The following is a 21,840-nucleotide window of genomic DNA, read 5'->3' on the forward strand; positions in this document are numbered from 1 at the left end:
GGGGTGAGTACAATAAAATCTACTTTTAGCAATTTTCACATATATAATAAATTATCCTTAGCAATATTCACTAGGTGTCTTGAACTCATTCCTCCTGTTTAACTGTAATTTTGTATCCTTTCACCAGCATTTTCCTAATCCCGCAACCCGCTGCCCCTACCCTTCTCTTATCCTCTGGTAACTACCGTTCTACTCTCTGCCACTATGAGTTTGACTATTTTTGGGTTCCACATATAAGATCATGCGGTATTTCTGTATCTGGCTTATTTCACTTAACATAATGTCCTAAAGGTTCATCTGTATTGTTGCAAATGACAGAATTTCCTTCTATTTAAGGCTGAGTGGTGTCCTGGTGTATATATGTACCACATTATCTTTATCTATTCATCTGTTGATGGACTCTTAGCTTGATCCCATATCTTGGTCATTGTGCATAATGCTGCAATGAACATGGGAGTGCAAATATCTCCTAGACATACTGATTTCATTTCCTTTGGATACGTACCCAGTGGTGGTATTACTAGATTGTATAGTAGTTCTAGTCTTAATTTTTTGAGGAGCTTCCATACTGTTTTCCATAATAGATGTACCAGCTTACATTCCCACTGAATAGTGACTAAGAATTTCCTTTCCTCAGGATCCGTGCCAATACTTATTGTTCATCTTTTTGAAAATAGCTGTTCTAACAAGTGTGTGGTGATATCTCACTGTGCTTTTAATTTCAGTTTTTCTGATGATTAGTGATGTTGAACAATTTTTCATATACCTGTAGGTCATTTATATGTCTTCTTTGAGAACTGTCTCTTCTGGCATTTTGCTCATTTTAAAAACAGGTTATTTGTTTTGTTGTTATTATTTGAGTTCCTTATATATTTTGAATTAATCCCTTTTGAGGTCTATAGTTCACAAATATTCTCTCCTATTCCACAGTTGCGTCTTCACTCTGTTGACTGACTCCTTTGTTATGCAGAGCTTTTTAGTTTCTTATAATTCCATTTGTTTATTTTGGCTTTTAACTATCCCACTGGGGTCATATCTAAAAAAATCATCACCCAGACCAATATCATGTAGCTTTTCCCCTAAATTTCCTTGTAGTAGTTTTACAGTTTCAAGTCTATTTGAGTACGTATTGAATTGATTTTTTAAAATATGTGAAGTAAGGGTCTAATTTCAGTCTTCTAGCATATGGAAATCCAGTTTTCCCATCACCATTTAATGAAGAGACTGTTGTTTCTCCACTGTATATTCTTTTCACTTTTGTAAAAAATCAGTTGACTGTAAATGCATGGATTTATTTCTGAGCTGTCTATTCTGTTTCATTGGTCTCTGTGTTTGTTTTTATCCTGGTACCATGCTGTTGTGATTACTGTAACTTGCAGTACTTTTGAAATCAGGTAGTATGATACCTCTAGCTTTGTTCTTTTTGTTCAAGATTGCTTTGGATATTTTGGGCCTTTTGCGGTTCATATGAATTTTTTGATTATGTTTTTATATTTCTGGGGAAAAAATGTCATTGGAACTCTTGATAGCGATTGCACAATCGCTTCTCAGCCTTTTGGCTAAGATCAAGTGTGATAGCGATTGCACTGAATCAGTAGATCTCTTTTGGTAGTATGGTCATTTTAGTAATATAATTCTTCCAATCCATGAAATGGTATTTTTCCATTTATTTGTGTCTTCTTCCATTTCTTTCATCAATGCTTTGTAGTTTTCAGTATATAGATATTTCACCTCCTTGGTTAAATTTATTCCTCAGTATTTTGTTTTTTGGTGGCTATCATTATTATTATTGTTTTGAGACAATATTATGCTATCTAGAGTATGGTGGCATGATCTCAGCTCACTGCAACCTTTGCCTCCTGGGTTCAAGTGATTCTTGTGCCGCAACCTGCTGAGTAACTGGGATTACAGGTATGCACCACCCACCACACCCAGTTTATTTTTGTATTTTTAGTAGAGATGGAGTTTCATCATGTTGGCAAGGCTGGTCTCGAGCTGTTGGCCTCAAGGGCCACCTGCCTTAGCCTCCCAAAGTGCTGGGATTACAGGCATGAGCCACCACATTTGGCCTTGGTAGCTATTATTAATGGGATTGCTTTTTTGATATTTTTGGATAGTTTATAGTGTATTTGAAACATTACTGACTTTTGTATGTTGATTTTGTATCATGCAAATTTCCTGAATTTGTTTATTAGTTTTAACAGTTTTTTGTGGAGTCTTTAGGGTTTTCTATATATGTTTATATTGTCTGTAAACAGAGACCATTTAACTTCTACCTTTCTAATATGGATGCCTTATTTTTTTTTTCTTTCACTTGCCTAATTGCTCTGGCTAGGACTTCCAGCACAAAATTTTCTCTCTAGATTTAAGATTTGGCCAGGTGCGGTGGCTCATGCCTATAATCCCAGCACTTTGGGAGGCCAAGGTGGGCGGATCACAAGGTCAAGAGATCAAGACCATCCTGACCAACATGGTGATGTGTGCCTGTAGTCCCAGCTACTCGGAAGGCTAAGGCAGGAGAATAACTTGAACCTGAGAGGCGGAGGTTGCGGTGAGCCGAGATCGCACCACTGCACTCTAGCCAGGCGACAAAGTGAGACTCCTCAAAAAAAAAAAAAAAAAAAGAAAGTAATATTGATCATAATTAAACTTACCTTTGATATGCTAATTGCCATATTTACAAGTTAAAGATTCCAAATTTTTCTGAAATGAGAATATTATTTTTTAAATTAAGTCAGAATTAAACGATCTTAAAGTAGCTCTTTTGTTCTTTTCCTTAAATGAACTAGTATTCACCTTTGAGGTGCATACAATATAGAACACAATTAGCTCAACGAAGTGGTCACTGAGGGCAATGCCAGCCCCAGCATCAAAGGTAAAAGAGTGGATGTTGCTGTTGAAGTCAGAGGAGACAACCTGGTGCTCATTGTAGCCCAGAATGCCCTTGAGGAGGCCCTCTGACACCTGCTTTGCCACCTTCTTGATGTCATCATATTTGGCAGGTTTTTCAAGATAGCAGGTCAGGTCCATGACTGACATGTAGGCAGTAGGGACACAAAAGAACATGCCATTGAGCTTTCAGGTCAATGAGGGGGTGTAGATCTTAGGGTTTCCGGTAGGCTATTTTGAAGAACATTGGCTTTTACTGTTAGCTAAATGTAAAGCCCTAAATGGTCTTACGCAGTTACATGACATGAGCTAATTTTTTATAAAGAGCATTTTGGTTGCTGTGTTGAGAACAGACTAAAGAAGCAAAAGAAGAATCAGGGAACCTTGTTAGGAGGCTATTACAATAAACCCAGTGAGAGATAATGGTGGCTCAGATTAGGAAGGTAGTAATGGAATTAGAGGTAAGTTTTAAAATCCAGATTCTGGATAAAAATGAGGACAGTCACAAGGATTTTCTGTTGGGCTGAAGTCTTCCTAGAGTAGTGATTGAAAGTATGGGCTCTATATAGAGTAGATAGCCTATTTTTACTTACTGGTTTTGCCACCTGTTGTAGTCTGGTATAAGGTATTTAACTTTTCTGTGCTTCAGTTTCCTCGTCTATAAATTGGGAGTAATACTACAGCCTGCCGTATCTTACCCATATTTTTAAATTCCAAAACTCTGAAAATGAATCTCATTTGGGACAAAATGTAAAAAAATCTCATTTGGGACAAAACCTGATGTTATCCGAAATCACTGGTAGAAGTACCAAAGACTATATATAGTCTCATCAGCCAGCAGTAAACTGGATTTATAAGACTATAATAGTCTGTTTATCTCAGTGTCATTTGTTTTTCTGTGGATGTATTAATGTATTTGATTATGGGGGCTTTCTTAGAAATACATATATTTATATATATAAACTTATATAAGTATATATTTGTGTGTGTGTGTGTGTGTGTGTGTATGGGGGTATGGCTAGGGAGGGGGAGAGGAAGAAATGGGGAAGAGGGTAGAAGTAGGAGAGCATTTGTGGCAAATGCTTACAAATGTTGAATCTAGGTGAAGGTTTTGGTTGTATTATTCTTTCATATTCTTTCAACTTTTCTGTAATATTTGAAATTTAAGTAGGTGAATGCTTTACTACCAGAGAAAGCAAAGTTTCTAATTCCATTTTGGTGTGATCTCTTCATGGCAGTTTTCTGTCATATTGCAAGTTAGTGTGTATATTTCATTGAACGTTTGATAATTTTGAATTTTTCCAGTAAGATAATTATGTCTTCTCCTATAATTATTTAAAAAACTGAAATTATGTTATGTAGCATAAATTTAGGTGTTATGTTTAATTAGAAAGGGAATTGTGGATGTGTGAATGATGAATCTTCCATTAACATATAGATGAATTTTATTTTTAAGCCAAAATGGAAAAATGTCTAGTAAACCTATATACCAAAACAGCAGGTATTTTAAGATATTCAGAAAGTACAGAGGAGAATTATACCTTTTATTCTATTAATACTTACTGTGTATGATTTTGTTGGTAGTGCTTAGGAACATAGTGAAAATTAAGGGTTAATAAATACTTCAAATAATGAGCTTAACGTAGTTACAGTTATATCTTTTGATCATACTTTCAAATATATAATGCTGTGATACTTTTCTGTGGCTGGATGTTTTTTAATTTTGAATATGGCATTAAAATTTTGCTAGGTATCCAAAAATAAATTCTCATATGAATAACCCTTTTTCTATTTTTTTCCTAAATGACTGCTGGAATATTCATTTATTGGTTATGTGTGGAATTTCTCTTCTCTTTGGCATAGATACTTTGTGTGAGTTTTTCAGATGTCATAGATAATCATTTTTAAGAATATTTTTGGGCTTGCTTAGATTTTCTTGTTCTCATGTGCCCATACCATTTTAATTCTTGAAGAATTTCCAGTGTTTGGTAGTGCAATCTGCTTATGTCAGTTTGCCTAATTGTGATTAATGTGTACATAGAGGTATGATTTTTGGAAGCTACAGACAAGTTTTTTTGTATTTTTGCAGACTGCTGAGCTTCTTTGTTACTTAAGTTACCTGTATTTTGTGAAACTTTTTTAAAGAAAAGTTTTGTACAAATTGATAATGCAGGTATATGTAATGGATAGCTGAAGCAGATTAATATAATTTCTTTGGAAATATTTCTACTTACTATATTTTTACACTTCATTTTCTAAGATTTATCTCCCTCTCTGAGTTCTGATTAGCTACATATTATTATACCATGTATTTGGAAATTATTCATGTTTCTACTTTTGATATTTCTAATATTCTATCAAGATATGCTTGATCTCTCTCTCTCTCTCTCTTTTTTTTTTTTTTTTTGGTATTTTACCATTCATTTTGTCTCAACTAGATTGTAAGCTTCCAGAGAAAAGGGATTATATTTTATAAATTATTCTTGTATTTCTCATGTTATTTAGACTTAATTTCTGGTTGGTGTTCAATTAATATATGTTGCTTGCTGTCTCATAGAAATAATAACTTAGAATTACTTTACTCATTCACTCACATAGAAAAATATAAAGTACTCATATGTTCTTTATTTCTCCTACTGTTTAAGCATATTATTCTAACAGGCAAATTCTCATACATAATAGATATTAAAGAAATTGGACACACTCCAAGGAATCAGACTGTGAGGACATGAAATATTATTATTATTATTATTTTTTATCTTTGAGATGGAGTTTCACTCTGTCACCCACGCTGGAGTGTAGTGGCACAGTCTCAGCTCACTGCAACCTCTGTCTCCCAGGTTTAAGTGATTCTCCTGCCTCAGGCTCCCAAATAGCTGGGATTACAGGCATGTACCACCATTTCCAGCTCATTTTTGTTTTTTTGGTTTTTTTTTTTGGTAGCGATGGGGTTTCACCACGTTGCCCAGGCTGGTCTTGATCTTCTGGGCTCAAGAGATCCACCCGTCTTGGCCTCCCAAAGTGCTGGGATTACCACTGCACCTGGCTTGAGTCACTCATCCTTATACAGTGCACCACTGATTTGATTTTGGCAAACAGAATGAGCTAATACAACAGTTTGTTCGTGATAGTCTTTTTTAAAGGAGCATTTCCAAAGTGTGATTAGAGTAGTACTGTTGGTTCACCAAAAAGTTATAATGAAAATAGTATTCAGTACTCAAATTAATTGGAGAAAAACGGAATTAATGAAATCAGACAGGATTCTTTACGGCAGAGCTTCTCAGAGTAATACCTTCTTTGTGTTTTGGATGGTGAGAAATAGATTTAATAAAGAAGTATATGTAGCCTAATTCTTAGCACAATGTAGATATTCTCAAATGGTGGTTATTGTTACTGGTATTATTTTAACTCTCAGGTTTCTTGATGATCAAATAGATTACAAAGTTTCAGAATATTGGAATATTTGAGAGAGAGAAAAAGTTCATTTGGGGGGCCAGACATGGTGGTGCACACCTGTAATTTGGGAGGCCAAGGCAGATGAATTAGATTAGTTAAACAGTTCAAGACCAGCCTGGGCAACATGGTGAAACCCCATCTTTACAAAAAATACAAAAATCAACTGGTGTGGTGGTGCGTGCTATAGTCCCAGCTACTCAGGAGGCTGAGGTGGGAAGATCGCTTGAGCCTGGGATGTCGAGGCTGCAGTGAGCTGTAATTCCACCACTGTACTCTTTCTAGCCTGAGGGATAGAGCATGATCCTGTCTCAAAAAAAAAAAGAAAGTTTATTTTGGGACATGCTAACTTTTAGATGTCTTTTGAATTTCTAAGTAGAAGGGTCTAATGGTCAATTAAATGTATGGACCTGAAACTTAGTAGATGAGGTACTTAAAATGTCCTAACATTTTAACTTGCATATTATATATGCTGTGCAAATGGTATCTGTTTTGATTTTGGCAGTATCACAGATTATCAACAAGAGTAGTTATTAAAAAGAATTAGTCAATGAAATGTTCTATTATGCTGCTTTATGTCTTCCTAGAACATTCTTTGAAAAATGCATAAAAGAAAATACTAAAATCAGCCAAAACAACATATTGAAATATTTTTCTACATTTAACAATATATTTTTATACTTATTTCCTTTGGAATCCCAAAACTGTTTGAAGTAGAGTATTCATTATTTAAATTGTGGGAACTAAGCTTTCTTTATCACTTAATATGTAATTTCATGTGAGAAAGTATATCTCGTATACCATCGTGACCATGATTAGAAATGGAGATATATACAAATATGAGAGTCTAAATAATGTTTACTTATATGGAAACATAGTTTCCGGAGATGTATAGCCAATAGTATTGTCTCATATGTTGAGGGTGTCAGTTTTAATATTTGATTTGTGAAATAGCAGCAAGAAAAGAAACTTAACAAGACTAACTGTAAAAACAAACCTTCCCAAAGCAAATACTTCTTTAACCAAAGAATGTTCTCATTGTATAGTGCAGATTATAATTATACTATCGAAGGAGAGATTAATAGAATAAAACTTTTATATTGTTCTTGCTTTATAAATTTTATCTAGTTTTAAATCGACCTGGCTTTTTTTCCTGTATCTATTTTAATGATATACTGTATAGTATGGTAAGTTTACTTGATTAAGCTGTAAGTATTTCAGTAACTCAGTAATTGATTGTAAAATAAACCTAAGTTGCTTATGGAAAAGAAACATGATTTCAAAGCACTTTTAATAAATGCAAGTTAAATTTTTAATGCTTGAAATAAGACTGTGGCACTGTCTTAGTCAATTTGGACTGCTATAATAGACTACCATAAATTGGGTACTTTATCAGCAACAGAAATTCATTTCTCACAGTTCTGGGGAGGCTGGGAAGTCTGAGAGCAGGGTGTCAGCATGGTTGTGTTCCAGTAAGGGCCCTCTTCTGGGTTGCAGACTGCCAGCTTCCTGTTGTTTCCTCCCGTGGCAGAAAGCAGAGTGCTCTCTGGGGTCCCTTTTATAAAATGCACTAATCATATGACGTAAATCACCTTCCAAAGGCCCCATCTCCTAATACCATCATATTGGGGGTTAGATTTCAAAATATATTAATTTTGGGGGTCACAAACATTCAGTCTGTTGCAGGAACTTCAATAATTTAATGCGATTTTACTCGTTATTTGATAGTCACAATATAAACTGCCAGGTAATTCAGTTTCCAGAAGTTAGTAGACATGCCTAACTGTCCTAGTTCCTCTCACTCTGAGACATGTGCAGCTAGGTTTTTTTCATGGACCAGAATGGGAGTTTCTGGGAAGGGGTGAGTGAAGGTCCTAAACCTTTAGGTAGTCCTGGATACTAGAGCTGTCCAGGTGTACCAGGACTATTCTTAATTAGATTTGCCTTTCTTTAATTGCACTGCTTTAGAATCTTAAGGAATATCTAGGAAACTTTTGAGAACTAGGGAATATTTTTGGCTTATGGTTCTGGTTTAGTGTGTGACTTTTGTTTTTTACTGTGTTAATAATTGTCTGCATCTCTAGAAATTCTCTTAAACATCAAATAGTTGGTGTTTAAGAGGGCAACTAGCTTTTAACGCTTTGAGAAAAGTGATCATTTTAATGTTCAATATTAATAAAATTTTCATTATGGTAATAAGCCTTTGATTTTGACTTATACTTATTCTGTAATGTTATTTGGTCCATTTATTTCATTTCCTTTGAAACTGGCTGAAAAATACATGCTGTAATTTTTTTTCAAAGAAATGAAACAAGTCAGATGGAATGTCTGGACAAGTTCAAGTCTTAACTGTTAACCTTAGTTGATTTTGTAGTTAAAGATAATTATTTATTAAAAGTTGATTTTTATTTATTATAGAAATATAGATGATTTCTTAAGTTACTAATTTGAACCAATTATTTTTTCCAAGTAGAATAATGTCATATTTATGAAAATGTATATATAACTTGTGCTAATTAGGAGTGAGGTAGAGTATCCTATATCTTAAGTACTGGAAATTGAGCAAGTGCCCAGAAATAGTTTAAAACACCAAACTATCTTCTTTCCTAAGCATTGCCTTAATGAGGAAAAATTTGGAGAATGGAAAAAATGTCCACATGTTTCAAACATCAGTTCTTTACATCAAGATCTAAGGGTTGTCTAAATCTGTGCATAGACATATAAATCTTTTTAGCCAAGCAGTGAAACTTATCTTTTACTGTAAAAAGCCATTAAAAATATAAAGTAACAGTTCATTGAGTCTCCATATTCATCTAGAGATTTTAAATATGGAAAAGTTGAATGGAAATTTAGTCTAGGATCCAAAAATAACTTTTCTACAATCTGTGTGGTATATCCAGGTGTTTTGACTTAAGTTTACCCTAGCATTTGGAGAATTATGGAAAATTGCCAAGTTTTATCTCAAGTGGTATTTATGGAAGTCTGTTTATTTGGGCATCATTTCCTCATCTTTAAGAGGGTATTTATTTTTAAGGAAGATTATAAATCTCACTCTTCTTTACTAAAAATAAAGAAATTTTTAAAAGGAGGTATAGTTCTTATATCACTTTGCATCCCCTTTCCAGATCACATCTGGAATATTGTATTTAGTTTTGCATACCATATTTTTGAAGTGTCATTGATACTCAGAGAAAGTGACCCCAGTAGTGACAGTTATTGAAAACTTGTTGTGTGAGAAATGGTGGAAATAGGAATGTTTAGCCTAAAAGGAAAGACTTCAAAGTTAAGCCTTCAATTATTTGAAAGATTTTCATATAGAAGAAAATGTATGCTTGCATATAGTCTCAGAATGTAGAACTTAAATCACTAGATGAGGTGTAAAGCCACATACCCACAACCATGTCATCTTTAACAGAGTTGACAATTATAAACAATGGAGAAAGGACTCGCTATTCAATAAATGGTTCTAAGATAACTGGCTAGCAATATGTAGAAGATTGAAACAGAACACCTTCCTTTCACAATTAACTCAAGATATATTAAAGACTTAAATATAAAACCCGAAACTATGCAAACCTAGAAGAAAACTTAAGAAATACCATTCTTGACATTGGCCTTGGTAAATCATTTATGACTAAGTCCCTAAAAGAAATTGCAACAAAACAAAATTTGTATATATATTTTTAAATTGCATTTTAGGATCTGGGGTACATGTGCAGAACATGCAAGATTGTTGCATAGGTATCAACGTGGCAATATGGTTTGCTGCTTCCATCCCCACATCACCTATATTTGGCATTTCTCCCCATGTTATCCCTCCTCAACCTCCCTACCCCCTGCTGTCCCTCCCCTATTCTCCCCCAACACACCCCAGTGGGTGATACTCCCCTCCCTGTGTTCATGTGTTCAATATCCACTTATGAGTGAGAACATTGGGTGTTTGATTTTCTGTTCTTGTATCAGTTTGCTAAGAACGATGGCTTCCAGATTCATCCATGTCCCTACAAAGGACACGAACTCACCGTTTTTTATGGCTGCATAGTATTCCATGGTGTATATATGCCACATTTTCCTTGTCCAGTCTATCATCAGTGGGCATTTGGGTTGGTTCCAGGTCTTTGCTATTGTAAACAGTGCTGCAATGAATACATGTGTGCATGTGTCTTTATACTGGAATGATTTATAATCCTTTGGATATATACCCAGTAATAGGATTGCTGGATCAAAAGAAATTTCTGTTTCTAGGTCCTTGAGGAATCGCCACATTGTCTTCCAGAATGGTTGAATTAATTTACACTCCCACCAACAGTGTAAAAGTGTCCTATTTCTCCACATCCTCTCCAGCATCTGTTGTCTCCAGATTTTTTAATGATCACCATTCTAACAGGCATGAGATGGTATCTCAATGTGGTTTTGATTTGCATTTCTCTAATGACCAGTAATGATGAGCACTTTTTCATATGTTTGTTGGCTTCATAAATGTCGTCTTTTGAAAAGTGTCCATTCATATCCTTTGCCCACTTTTGAATGGGTTTGTTTGTTTTTTTCTTGTAAATCTGTTTTGGTTCTTTGTAGATTCTGGATATTAGCCCTTTGTCAGGTGGGTAGATTGCAAAAATTTTTTCCCATTCTGTTGATTGCCGGTTTACTCTAATGGTTGTTTCTTTTGCTGTACAGAAGCTCTGGAGTTTAATTAGATCCCATTTGTCTATTTTGGCTTTTGTTGCCAATGCTTTTGATGTTTTAGTTATGAAGTCCTTGCCTATGACTATGTCCTGAATGGTTTTGCCTAGGTTTTCTTCTAGGGTTTTTCTGGTGTTAGGTCTTATGGTTAAGCCTTTAATCTATCTGGAGTTAATTTTAGTGTAAGGTGTCAGGAAGGGGCCCAGTTTCTGCTTTCTGCACGTGGCTAGCCAGTTTTCCCAACACCATTTATTAAACAGGGAATTCTTTCCCCATTGCTTGTTTTTGTCAGGTTTGTCAAAGATCAGATGGTTGTAGATGTGTGGCGTTGCCTCCGAGGCCTCTGTTCTGTTCCATTGGTCTATATCTCTGTTTTGGGACCAGTACCATGCTGTTTTGAATACTGTAGCCTTGTAGTATAGTTTGAACAAAACAAAAACTTACAAGGACCCTAATTAGACTAAAGAGCTTCTGCACAGCAAAAGAAACTATTAAAAGAATAAACAGACAACCTACACAATGGGAGAAAATATTCACAAACTATGCATCTGGCAAAGGTCTATACTATAAGGAACTTAAATTTACAAGCAAAAAACAATCCCGTTAAAAAGTGGGCAAAAGACATAACAGACACTTCTCAAAAGAAGACATGAAAAAATGATCAGCATCACTAGTCTTCAGAGAAATGCAAATCAAAACCACAAGGAGATACCATCTCACACCAGTAAGAATGACTATTATTAAAAAGAAAAAAAAATCAGATGTTAGGGAGGTTACAAAGAAATAAACACTTATATGCTGCTGGTGAGAATGTAAATTATTTTAGCCACTGTAGAAGGCAGTTTAAAGATTACTCAAAGAACTTAAAACAGAACTGCCGTTCAACACAGAAATTCCATTTTTTGGGTATATACCCATTATTGGGTATATTCCCAAAGGAAAATAAACCACTCAACCAAAAAGACACATGCACTCATATGTTCACTGCAGCATTATTCACAATAGCAAAGACACGGAATCAACCTAAATGCCCACCAGCAGTGGACTGGATAAAGAAAATGTGGTGCATATACTCCATGGAATACTACGCAGCCGTAAAAAGAATGAAATGTCCTTTGCAGCAACATGGATGTAGCAAATTGTTGATTTTAACTCAATACTCTATGTTTTATTGTATATGTTACAATAATATTTTATTTTTGCTATGGTAAAATTTATAAAATTGTTGGTAGAAGGATTCCAAATGAAATAATTACTTAAAATAAACCCTTGAAGTTACCGAATTTTATTTTTTCTAAGCAATGAAGTTTCTCATTTAACAGTGTAAACCCTGAGTTTAATATGATTGGTGGCTGAATTAATGACATTTATAATAATTTGGAGAGTATCATATTTTAAATATTTTCAAAAATAGTGCTGCCTTGTGAAATAAAATATTTTCACTACGAAATGAGGTAATTTATTTTAAAAACTGAAAATGTGCAAATATATTATTTCCCTCTTTATATAAGTTCATTTTTATTGTCAGTGTGCCAAATAAATGCCATCTGTCAGATGAGGTCAGTGTTACCTTAGGATTCTTTCCAGTGCTTTTTACCATGAAAAGTACTTTGGAGTTTATCGGAACAACAGTCTATTTATATTTAATTAATTGGGTGCTTATACTAGTCTTAAAATGAGTAAATGAAGAAGTTATTTAAAATTATTGTGTGTACATTTTGAGTTCACATTTATTTGGAAACAGTAGTTGAGCTGTGATATGTAGAGATTGAGTCAGTAACATTTGCTCTTTGTTGATTTTTAAAGTCTGTTCATTTTATAATAGAAGTAGTCATTGTAAGGAAAGTATCACCAGGTAGTGAATGCCAGAGGTGGGACTTGAACTTGTTTTCTTCTTCTTAATCCTCTGTATTAGTAAGAGTCCTCCAGAGAAACAAAACCAATAGTATATATGTGTGTGTGTATATATATGAATGTATATGTATGTGTTTATACATTTTAAAGAATTGTTCAATGAGATTGTGAAGGCCGGCCAGTCTAAAATCTGCAGGTAGGCTAGCAGGCTGGAAAACCAAAGAAGAGTTGAGTCTGAAGACAGTCTGCCGGGCGAATTTCCTCTTCTTCAGGGGAGGTCAGTCTTTTCAAATAAGGTTTCAACTGATTGGATGAGGCCCATACACACTGTGGAGGGTAATCTGTTTTATTCAGAATCTACCAATTTAAATATTAGTATCATCTCAAACTTACCTTCATGGAAACATTTAGAATATTGGACCAACCATCTGGATACTGTGCCTAGCTAGGGTGACACATGAAATTAGCCAATCCATATTCCTAGACCAATCTTGAGTCTTCTTATTTTAGATTAATTTTTTTTTCCAACTCACCTCTGAGATGTTTAGAGAAGTTTCACTCTATCATGTAGCTTCTTGGAACTTTCCCTATTGACTAATATGTGTTCTGATTTTCAAAAGGTAAAATGATATGTCTGTTAATTAAGATTATTCTCCCAAATACTGGAGTGTTTATGTATGAAGAGTTTCATATATTACTTTTCAGAAGAACTTAATTCTAACAGGTATTTCTTAGGAATATTGCTCTACTATGATTTCACTTTTAAAAGTTCCTAACACTGATTAGATTAATTATAGTAATTTAACATTTAAACCTAGTTTTAGAAATTGCCAGATAACATTATTGACCATTCAATTCTCCCAGAAGCCTCTTGCTTTGTTTTTTTCCCAACTCTGCCATTGCTTTACAATCTTTTAAATTATTGGTTGTGTTTATTATTTCATTTCTCCTTCTGTCCTTTGCCAGAAATTTATTGTTTACTACATGCCAGGCACTTTACTAAGCACTGAGAATAGGTAAATAAAGATTTAATTTCTGGATTTGTGGAATTTACAGGTAATAGTCAAGTGAGCAAAGGAACATGAGTGCTGTTTGTGTTACCAAGGAAATGAACAGAGTACAATGATAAACAGTAATGGGATTTCCTTTCACAGTGGAGTTAGGGATGTACCTCTGAGGAGATAATATTTAGGTGGCCACTTGAAGGATGAGGAAGCAGCTTGTGAAAATCAGAAAAAAAAAAAAAAGAAAAACTTTTGAGCCTAAGAAAATAGCATGTTCAGAATATTTGGGACTGGGGAGGTGGTATGAGATGAAGTTAGCAGTCTCTTGTAGGGTGTCTGGGTCATGATAGAGTTTCATTATAATGCTTAATCCATTTAAAAAGCCATTGAATATTCAAAATAGAGGAATGACAGCATCTAATTAAAGTTTTAAAAGATTACTATGGCTACCATGTGGTTAAAATATTAGAAATGAGAAGCTAGAATGGAATGGAAAGAGCACTAAGAAGACTTGGAGTATTGGCTCCGTTTCCAATCCTAATTGCTTTGAATGCACATGATCTTCTTAGGTTACGGAGCAAGGAAATCAAGAAAAGCTGTGAGCTAACAGAGTTGCCAATAGCAGCAACCAGTTCACATGGGAATAATTCCACAGTCTTGTAGTCCTGTAGTGATGACCATAGGTAGGTGAGGTAATAGGGATATGATATAGATATACAGCATCCAGTTATATACATAGACTCTAAATACATCAGCTGGAAATAAGAAGGTCTCCTATACATAAGAATTTCTCAGGCTTGCAGGCTTAATACAGTTCGTTTTATTTATAGCCCAAGTGAATCCCCTCACTATCTTGTCCTTTTCTCGCTGCACAAATCCATCCTCAACCAATCCTTTCTTACCCTCCCAGAAGAGCCAACTGGATCATGTTCTACCCGGCTAGTAAGTATTACTCATTTCATTTCTGTGCACCTATATTTTTAATTAAAATATTATTAATGTGTGGTTGGAGTGCTATAACTCTGCCTGCACCATTCAATTTCAGCTAGGCTTTCTGCTTCTCAGAGTTTCATTCCAGCTGTGTTTTTGGCTTATCTCACTCCTGTGGTTATAAGAATTTAAATACTCTTGCAGCCTTATCCTCCTTATCTCATATATTTCTCTCCATGTCCCACAGGAATTTATTGGTTCAACATTTTATTTCCATGAACTAAATCTAATACATTTCCTTTCTTCAATATAATATATTTCCTTCTTAATCTGTTTGACTAACTGCAGTGATCCATTCCACCCACTAAAATGTTAGTAAAGTTTTATTCTGGGTTTTATTTTCTGTTTATTCTGTATATTCTCGTATTCACATGTAACTGGAGAATTTTTAAGTCAATATCTGTAGCCTATATCTCTTTTCCTAAGATTATTACTCACATTATCAATTATTAAGTAGGTCACCTTGTATGGCAAACAACTACTTCAACCTACTCACTTCCCAGCCTAACATACCAGACTCCCAGGTTTTCTAACGTTGTAAGATGCAACATCATTCATTCAGCTATGTAAACCAACACCTTGGAGATACACAGGAATTTTTCCCCTTCCTTTCCTTTTTTGAGCATTAGAAATTGTACCTCTTATCTATTGCGTGTCTTTTGTCCTTTCAGTCCCCACTGCCACTTTTTCAACTAGGCCCTTCTTGCTTCTTTCCTGGACTGCTACATATTTACCCTTGAAAACTGTCAAAAGAGAGTGGATTTTCAAAAAGATATATCTAACTATGTCATTCTCCTGACTAAAATAACTGAACGACTCCCCAGTTCACCCATAGTAAAATTCAAACTCCTTAGCATGATATTCAATGATTTTTATAATCTGACTCCTTTGCCTGCTTTTCTGTCATCTCTTTCCTGTTCCTCCCACCCAGGTCCCTACCCCAAGTTGAATGCCCTCAAAATCCCCTGGGCTTTTTCAGAATCTATATCATATTGATAGTGTAGTAACTGACTTTCTTTTCTATCAACTAATTTTTTTTCTTGAGGGTAGGAACTCTATCTTCCAACTCTACCCTTGAACTTAAGTAGAATTAGCAATTTTTGGTAAGTGAATAAATGGGCAATAAATTATGACTAAATATTGCCAGCCTTGTATGTGCTTTGGTCCTGAAGAGGGTTGGTTTGAATCTCTCTATTTCTCCTTACTAAATGTCTGATCTGAACATTAGTTACCTCTTCTGTAAAATGAATATTGTTACTTTGCTTAAGTAAAATGTTCCCTCTTAAACTTTTCTTTTGACAAGAGGTATATAGAACTTAAAACTGATTTATCTAAAATTCAAGTGTACAGTTCTCAAATATCAAATTCTTCTTGTAAAGCCAACATTTATTTTTCTAAGTATTGAAATTTATTTTGATCATAATTACAGAAATTATCATTGGAACATAATTAGTTGTAATCTTATAACATGTATTTAGTAATATGTAAGAATGGAAAAGGATGGGTATCACCAGACTCATCAACTAAACTTATAATTTTAAGGACTAGATTTTAAAAAACCAAGCAAATGTAAATTATGTATTATAAATACCATTAATTAAGATATTTCTAAGACACTAACAAATCAAGAATCATATAAAAAGTAAAAACAGTGTTTACAAGTATTCATAAAACACAAAGGAAGCTAATATGTTACTCTGCCACATGATTTGTATATCATATTTAGTACCTTTAAGGAAATACAAATATTTCTGAAGACAGATGGAAAGTGTTAAATCTAAGCAATAATTTGAACTATATAAACTTTCTCAAGGAAGTCCTCACCCAGAAAACAACCTATTTTATATTACGGAGTTCTTTCTTTTTCACATGGGCAGATGAGCTTAATAATTTTTCTTTTCTTTTCTTTTAATAAAATATATTTTATTGCATTTTAGGTTCTGGGGTACATGTGAAGAACATACAGGATTGTTGCATAGGTACATACATGGCAATGTGATATGCTGCCTCCATCTCCATTGCCTATATCTGGCATTTCTCCCCATGTGTGATGCTCCCCTCCCTGTGTCCATGTGTTCTCATTGTTCAATACCAGCCTGTGAGTGAGAACATGCAGTGTTTGATTTTCTGTTCTTGTGTCAGTTTGCTGAAAATGATGGTTTCCAGGTTCATCCATGTCCCTACAAAGGACATGAACTCATCGTTTTTTATGGCTGCATAGGATTCCATGGTGTATATATGCCACATTTCCCTTGTCCAGTCATTGATGGGCATTTGGGTTGGTTCCAAGTCTTTGCTATTGTAAACAGTGCTACAGTGAACATACGTGTGCATGTGTCTTTATAATAGAACAGTTTATAATCCTTTGGATATATACACAGTAATAGGATTGCTGGGTCAAATGGAATTTCTATTTCTAGGTCCTTGAGGAATCGCCACACTGTCTTCCACAATGGTTAACTAATTTACACTCCCACCAACAGTGTAAAAGTGTTCCTATTTCTCCACATCCTCTCCAGCATCTGTTGTCTCCAGATTTTTTAATGATCGCCATTCTAGCTGGCGTGAGATGGTATCTCAATGTGGTTCTGATTTGCATTTCTCTAATGACCAGTGATGATGAGCATTTTTTCATATGTTTGTTGTCCTCATATATGTCTTCTTTTGAAAAGTGTCTGTTGATATCCCTTGCCCACTTTCAAATGGGTTTGTTTGTTTGTTTCTTGTAAATGTGTTTTAGTTCTTTGTAGATTTTGGTTATAAGTCCTTTGTCAGATGGGTAGATTGCAAAAATTTTTTCCCATTGTGTTGGTTGCCAGTTCACTCTAATGATTGTTTCTTTTGCTGTACAGAAGCTTTGGAGTTTAATTAGATCCCATTTGTCTGTTTTGGCTTTTGTTGCCAATGCTTTTGGTGTTTTAGTCATGAAGTCCTTGCCTATGCCTGTGTACTGAATGGTTTTGCTTAGGTTTTCTTCCAGGGTTTTTCTGGTGTTAGGTCTTATATTTAAGTCTGTAATCCATCTGGAGTTAATTTTAGTGTAAGGTGTCAGGAAGGGGTCCAGTTTCTGCTTTCTGCACATGGCTAGCCAGTTTTCCCAACACCATTTATTAAACAGGGAATCCTTTCCCCATTGCTTGTTTTTGTCAGGTTTGTCAAAGATCAGCTGGTTGTAGATGTGTAGCATTGCCTCCAAGGCCTCTGTTCTGTTCCATTGGTCTATATCTCTGTTTTGGGACCAGTACCATGCTGTTTTGAATACTGTAGCCTTGTAGTATAGTTTGAAGTCAGGTAGCATGATGCCTCCAGCTTTGTTCTTTTTGCTTAGAATTAACTTGGCTATGCAGGCTCTCTTTTGGTTCCATATGAAGTTTAAAGTGGTTTTTTCCAGTTCTGTGAAGAAGGTAATTGGTAGCTTGATGGGGATAGCATTGAATCTGTAAATTACTTTGGGCAGTATGGCCATTTTCATGGTATTGATTCTTCCTAACCATGAGCATGAAATGTTTCTCCATCTGTTTGTGTCCTGTCTTATTTCATTGAGCAGTGGTTTCCAGTTCTTGAAGAGGTCCTTTACATCCTTTGTTAGTTGTATTCCTAGGTATTTTATTCTCTTTGTAGCAATTGTGAATGGCATTTCATTCTTGATTTGGCTCTCTGTTTATTGGTGTATAGGAATGCTTGTGATTTTGCACATTGATTTTGTAGCCTGAGACTTTGCTGAAGTTACTTATCAGTTTAAGGAGATTTTGGGCTGAGATGATGGGGTCTTCTAAATATACAGTAATGTTTTCTGCAAATAGAGACAATTTGACTTCTTGCTTTCCTAATTGAATGCCCCTTATTTCTTTTTCTTGTGTGATTGCTATGGCTAGAACATCCAATACTATATTGAATAGGAGTGGTGAGAGAGGGCATCCTTGACTAGTGCCAGATTTCAAAGGGAATGCTTCCAGTTTTTCCCATTCAGTATGATATTGGCTGTGGGTTTGTCATAAATAGCTTTTATTATTTTGAGATACACTCTGTCGATAACTAGTTTATTGAGAATTTTCACCATAAAGTGCTGGTGAATTTTGTCGATGGTCTTCTCTGCATCTGTTGAGATAATCATGTGGTTTTTGTCTTTGGTTCTGTTTATGTGGTGAATTAAATACTGATGTTGTAGACTTCTTTTTGCAACGATTTTTTTACTAAACTTAGCTTGTGACTTACCTTGCAGTTATAAGACATTCCTAATATGTGACTGTTATAGTCTTGGAGATGGTAATATGGTTTCTTTATTACTTTTCATTATTTCTCTTGTAACAAAAGAGAGCACAGAGTTTACTCAAAAATGTGAAAAGTTATACCAACAAAATTCAATTTATTAGTGTCAAAAATAAGGAAGTAATTAGAGCGCTGTGTATAATAAATAAGTCATTATCATGAGCAATGCCGAAGAATATATAGAACTGTTTTCTTCTTGCGTTTATTTGGAATGAGGTACATGCTAAACAATAAAATAAAACAGAAACCTCAAGCAATCCCAGAGGGCAACCTTCTTTAGTTTGTACCCACAGAAAACCACCAATGACTATGGTGAATAGAATTCCTTGTGGTTGGAAAACAGATGAACAAGTTGCCGAAAGTCTCGTTTATGTATGAAGCTAGTTCAGTCAGTTTAAGAGTTATATGAAAGATTTCTTTTATCCAAGTATCTGGTAACTGCCACATTGAATTGGTTAAAAAAAAAAAAGAAAAGAAAAAAACCTTACTTCTGCTGTCTTCTCCAATCAATAGGCAAATATAAATATCTGAATATATATTTCAGAAGATACCTTCTAGCTTGATACTTTAACAGTATAGCAAACTGTCTTTCATGAAGATTATTTGTGACTCATTCAACCTGACTTATAGGCCTTTATAACTTTCATTGTATCTAGTTCGTGTCAGGGTCTATATCAGAAAAAGAAAATACCAAATAGAGAAGATTCTTTCATATCTTTCATTGAAACCATGGTTAGAAACAATGTCTGCTATATTGTTCAATGTGCTTTATATAAAGATGCATTTGATAAATTATTCTCAATATCAAAGAAATGCCTTTTTTTCTTCTTTCCCTCTTGCTAGAATATAGAACCAATTCAGTTTCCTTACTGAGTTTGCCTAAATAGTACTTTATGCTCAACTATAGTAGTTTTCTTTAGACCATCTATTTCCTGTCTTTTCCCCAACCCCCATTGTATTAATTATTTTTTAATGAATGAGTCTTGCAAACACACATTTTAGATAGTCTTTAGCCCTTGAGTTCCTCCTAGGTTCAGTGGAGGGCTCATTCATTTGGCTCTTTGCTTGCCTACTGTTGGTGTATAGGAATGCTTGTGATTTCTGTATCTTTATCCAAAGGTCCTTTGATAGAGTTTGCTGCAGCTGCTTATCAGCTTAAGGAGCTTTTGGGCTGAGACATTAGGGTTTTCTAGATATAGGATCATGTCATCTGCAAACAGAAACAGTTTGACTTCCTCTCTTCTTATTTGAATACCTTTTATTTCTATCTCTTGCCTGACTGCCCTAGCCAGAACTTCCAATACTATGTTGAATAGGAGTGGTGAGAGAGGACACCCTTGTCTTGTGCCAGTTTTCAAAGCGAATGCTTCCAGTTTTTGCACATTCAGTATGATATTGGCTGTGGGTTTGTCATAAATGGCTCTTATTCACAATTGCTCTTATTATTTTGAGAGATGTTCCATCAATGCCTAGTTTATTGAGAATTTTTAACATAAAGGGATGTTGCATTTTATCAAAGGCCTTTTTTGCATCTATTGAAATAATCATGTGGTGTTTATCATTGGTTCTGTTTATGTGATGGATTATGTTATTAACTCCTATTCACAATTGCTAAAAAGAGAATAAAATACGTAGGAATACAGCTAACGAGGGATATGAAGGCCCTCTTCAAGGAGAACTACAAACCACTGCTTGAGGAAATAAGAGAGGACACAAACAAATGGAAAAACATTCCATCCTCATGGATAGGAAGAATCAATATTGTGAAAATTCCCATAGTCTCCAAAGTAATTTATAGATTCAGGACTATTCCCATCAAACTACTATTGACATTCTTCACAGAAAAAAACTATTTCAAATTTTATAGGGAATCAAAGAAGACCCCATATAGCCAAAACAATCCTAAGCAAAAAGAACAAAGCTGGAGGCATCACGCTACCTGACTTCAAACTATGCTACAAGGCTACAGTAGCCAAAAGAACATGATACTTGTACCAAAACAGACACATAAGCCAATGGAACAGAATAGAGACCTCAGAAATAATACCATGCAGCTACAACCATCTAATCTTTGACGAACCTGACAAAAACAAGCAATAGAGAATGGATTTTCTATCTAATAAATGGTGCTGGGAGAACTAGCCATAAGCAGAAAAATGAAACTGGACCCCTTCCATACACCTTACACAAAACTTATCTCATGATTGGTTAAAGACTTAAATGTAAAACCCAAAACCATAAAAACCCTAGAAGAAAATCCAGGCAATACCATTCAGGACACAGGCATGTGCAAAGATTTTATGATGAAATTGCCAAAAGCAATTGTAACATTGTTAAAATTGATAACTGGGATCCAATGAAACTAAAGCCTTCTGCACAGCAAAAGAAACTATCATCAGAGTGAACAGGCAACCTACAGAATGAGAGAAAATTTTTGCAATCTACTTGTCTGACAAAGGTCAAATATCTGGAATTTACAAGAAACTTAAATTTACTAAAAAAAAAAACCATCAAAAAGTGGGCAAAGGTCATGAACAGACAATTCTCAAAGGAACACATTTGTGAAGCCAACAAACATATGAAAAAAGCTCAACATCAGTGATTGTTAGAGAAATGCAAATCAAAACCGTGATGAGAAACCATCTCGTGCTGGTCAGAATGATGATTATTAAAAAGTCAAGAAACAAGAGATGCTGGT

At 34.8% G+C, this 21,840-nt stretch overlaps 1 protein-coding gene across 1 annotated transcript in view; it reads left to right on the top strand.

The window, feature by feature from the left end:
• ME1 (malic enzyme 1) overlaps window positions 1-21,840 on the top strand; it is a 196,671-nt gene that overhangs the window by 31,818 nt on the left and 143,013 nt on the right. The gene's annotated exons all lie outside the window — the stretch shown is intronic.

Source organism: Sapajus apella, unplaced genomic scaffold (assembly GCF_009761245.1).
Source record: "Sapajus apella isolate SASKATOON/1434 unplaced genomic scaffold, GSC_monkey_1.0 scaffold6, whole genome shotgun sequence".
NCBI lineage: Eukaryota > Metazoa > Chordata > Mammalia > Primates > Cebidae > Sapajus > Sapajus apella.